The following is a 4496-nucleotide window of genomic DNA, read 5'->3' as shown; positions in this document are numbered from 1 at the left end:
CAATACATTGGTTCTAATAACTTCTCCTATACAATCCTTGGAATTATTGTCAGCTAGATCTCATTACTATTGTGTCAAAACACGGAACAACGAGCCCTTAGGTATACAGTTCTTTCCCTAATTCATTAACGAGGGTCTCGTACTGGCAGACTTGGTGCCGTTAGGCTGTATACGAGGGACTATTGGTCAGCTGCCAGCTCGTAATAAGTTCACGCGCAGCGCGACGCCATACAGGCTCATAAAAGAGTGTGCCACACTCGCCGCCATGGCTGCAGGTGGCGCTGACATACACTCTTGTGGATATATTCACATATAAATCCAATAAAGTGGCCGGGATAATAGCCACCGTGATAGCTCAGTGGTAGAGCATTGAAAGCGTTATTCGAAAGTGACAAGTTCGATTCTTGCTCCCGGCAAGTTATTTTTTTACCCACTTTGTTTCTTAATATTAACATTACATTGGTTCTAATAACTTCCCCTATACATTCCTTGGCAATATTGTCTGTTAGATCTCAATAATATTGTGTCAAACACACAAAAACGAGCCCTTAGGTATACAGTTCTTTCCATATATATATATATATATATATATATATATATATATATATAAGAAGAAAGAAAAGTGGGTGAATAATAACTTGCCGTGAGCAGGGATTGAACAAACGGCATTCCATTCGAATAACGCGTTCGATGCTCTATATTGTCATATATATATGACATTGTATTGCGTCATTTAAGTATGAAATTTTCTGCCTTTATTTTCCTGGCTTCATAATTTATAAGAGATGAAGGAAATTCATCACGAAGCATCGCCTATTTCTGGGTATGGGGCCGTCCATATTTCCGATCTCGAAAGCATAATCACACGGCGTCCTCGTTTGCCCTAATATTAAAACTGCCAAGATATGATAAATATACCGGCTGCTTTTAGAGCGTAAGCGGTTATGGGCTCACACAACGAGGGCCTATTTTGGTGGCACAGCGGTCCAGCGTCGCCACCTGTATTCATCGCACGCTTCGCGCACGATACGGTGTTTGAGCGGAATCTGAATCCGGGCATACGGCATGGCAGGTGAGAACTCGCTACAGGGACACGCCGTGAATCGAATTTCTTAGCAAAAGAACTCTATGCAGGTGTCGTGTCATATTGTATATGGTTGAGTATATTCTTTGTCTCTATAGTTTTGGCAAACAATAAATACGTTTCGTGTTCATGTAGCATACCGTATGAATTTCACGCAAAATTAGGGCAACTTCTATGAATATGCTGATTAGTGCTGCAAATCCTAGAGGTTTATTCCTAGACCTAGATATTTTCGTCATCTCTGGATAGGATGTTTTGTTTGTTCAGTCTAGATATTTTCGGAGTGCTCCATAGATGTCAAATGATGCGTCCTAATTAAAGGAACTACTTATCAATCATGATGTATAAACTCAAGGGGCTGTAAAAACGTATAATTTTTGCTATTTCATGTTCCATTTTTTAGACAGCTTTATTGTTCTCTTTTCGCTTGTGAACGGGACAGCAGTAACCCCAGATTGTTCTATGCTGCATACTGAGAAAATGTAAGTTTGTTTCTGAAAAGTTAAGCATGTACCCCGATATCATGAGCACCTTGAGTGGCTGTTCTTTGTGAAACAAAGATAAACTTTGTCTTGCGCACGTAAACACACCAGGTTTACACTCACTGCGTGCCTTCGTTAAGCAATGTCTCCATGGGAAATAACCAGGACAGAGAGAAAGTAGTTTTGAAAATTGGGTGAAGTGGTGCGCGTTCTGTATTGCGCAAATGGTGTGATGACAAGAGAAGAGGCTTGTCCGGGTTTTTGTTTATTCAATATTTCTATCGTATCTTTTACATGACCACGCAAAAGTGACAATAATATTAGTGGCGAAGCTCCTCATAACGAGACTTGGTCGGTTGTCGATCGTCGATCTATCCGGCATACCTTCTAGTGTTCCCTTATCGTACAATAAATATCACTGTCTCATATAGATGCACGTAAACTGCCGGTGACTGACAATGTACTACATGGTGCTGTAGGAATCCTGGGACTTCATCTGTGGCGACGCTAACACTCTACATCCACAGCAGTTTTTAATTACCGCAGACTACAAATACTGCTCTTCATAATAACCAACTAGTGGCAGTTGTTTTTTTAGATATAAAAAAGGCTTTTGATGCCATAGGTTATAGAATTTCACTCAATAAGTTAAGCGATTATGGGTATCTTAACAATAAACTTAATTTTTTGCAGTTGTTTTGAGAATTGAAAACCAATCGTACATAATAACGGCATAACGTCATCACCTCAACATCTTAGTAGATGAGTACTGCAGGGTTTAGTACTCCGTCCCCTGTTTTTCACAGTATATATAAATGACTTTCCCCAAACATTGAAATTCGCTCATATATCAATGTATGCTGATGACACCGCTATGATGATTAGAAGTGGCAACATTCAGGAACTACAGAAAAAAGTTCAAATTGAGCTTGTTATACTTTCAGAATGGTTCATTGCCAATAAACTAAGCATTGATGCTACAAAAACTAAATATACCATTTTCCACCCAAGTTAAAAAATTATTTCTGATGGTTCTTTCTCACTGTATTTAAATCAATGCCCACTCAAACGCACCTACTCATACGCCTACCTTGGCGTTATTCTCGATCAGCATCTACATTGGCAGCGTCACATCGAAGCTCTTCGCTCTAATGTTGCATAAGGTTGTTTTGCATTGTTTCAGGCACAGGAACATTTTCCAAGAAACATTCTCCGCATCCTGTATTTTTAATTTTTTCAGTCTCACCTGACGTACTGTATTAATTCATGGGCCTGGACATTCAATACTTACATAGATGTTGTCGAACGTCTACAGAAATGAGCTGCCCTAACTACCTATTTCTGGCGGTCAAATGAAGCAAGGAAACCTATCATTTCTAAACTGAAAATCATACCTTTTGACTTTTTTTACGCGAAATAAGTATGGAAGTGTAATGCAGTGTAATAAATGACAACTATCCCTTTGACATATCAATATTGCCACAACCAAATCGTCCATCAAGAAGCAAAACAAGTGGGAACTTTAATATACCGTTGGCACGAAACCTATACGGTCAGAGATTAGTAGACTTTATTGGTGCGAAAATATGGTATGGCATACCAATTGAGAAAAAGCAGAGCAATAATATTTCACACTGGTTAAAAAAGTAGTATTAACAGCAAATGTCATATGTATAGACACTTATGTCGTGTACGCAACCTGGAGATACACTCACATTGATTGTATTGTTTTCTTTTTCTTCTTTCTCAAATTTGATATGCTTACCACATCTAAGTTATACTCGTGTTGTTTCGTTGTTATATACCATATATTCTTGTCTGGTGTATATATATATATATATATATATTTATTGCCGCGCCTGAAACAAAGAACGAAGGCGATGTGCGCGCCAACAGCTCGTGAAAAGGGGGACTGAAAAAGACGACGTGATTTTGTTTTGCTCGCCTGCTCTTGGCTCCTGCATAAAAACACACGCCGTCTGTTCTCGGACTCAACGTCTCGGTGCACTGCTTACGTTGAACAGCGACACTGGTGGAGGTGCTGGGTAGCAAGCCTGCCGATGCTTAACACCCCATCTGGGAGCCGTTCATCAAGTCCCGACACGCAGCCACCTGTTACGACACCAGTGCACCACTTCAGTCGGCGGTTGCTAGGCCTATCTCCTGAGCTGACCTCCTTCGACGAACATTTTACCAGGCATCACGTACCTCTACCAATGGCTTCCGCTAGCCAGCCACAGTTGGTCCAAGGGATACAAGGCAGCCTCGTTTCCAATCCAGCCCAGGTAACACTTCTTCAGCCGCTTGTGCCTGATCGCTTCAGTGGTGCCCCACATGAAGATGTTGAAGATTGGCTTGAGCATTATGAACGCGTTGCCGACGTGAACCAGTGGAATGCCCAACAGAAGCTCGCCCACACGTACTTCACTCTCGATGACGGCACTCACACGTGGCTTGAGAATCGAGAAGGCCGTATATCCACATGGGATGAGTTTTGTCAGCAGCTGATTGACACCTTTGCTAGCGTCGACCAATCGAGAGCGGGCTCAGCAGTTGCTCTAGTTAAGGCTTCAAAAACCTAACGAAACTGTGGCAATGTTTGCTGAAGACGTGACGCACCTCTGTCGTCGGGCTGATCCCAACATGTCCGAGGAGAAGAAGTTGCGCTACCTTATGCGCGGCGTGAAAAAACAACTGTTCCCTGGACTTGTGCGCAATGCCCCAACTACCATGGCCGATTTTATAAGAGAATCCACTGCCATTGAGCGTGCTCTGCACCAAAGATCAAGGCAATATAATCGCTCGTCCACTACCACCCCAATCAATGCCGCTTCAGTGACTCTGGACAATCAGGGCTCCCTACGTGACCTTATCAGAGATATTGTCCGCGAAGAAATTCAGAAGCTTTGGACCCCTCCAGTGGATACAGC

The sequence above is a fragment of the Rhipicephalus microplus genome, chromosome 2, assembly GCF_043290135.1.
Source record: "Rhipicephalus microplus isolate Deutch F79 chromosome 2, USDA_Rmic, whole genome shotgun sequence".
Taxonomy (NCBI): Eukaryota; Metazoa; Arthropoda; class Arachnida; order Ixodida; family Ixodidae; genus Rhipicephalus; species Rhipicephalus microplus.
The sequence above is the reverse complement of the archived record's forward strand: the minus strand, read 5'-3'. Positions refer to the sequence as shown.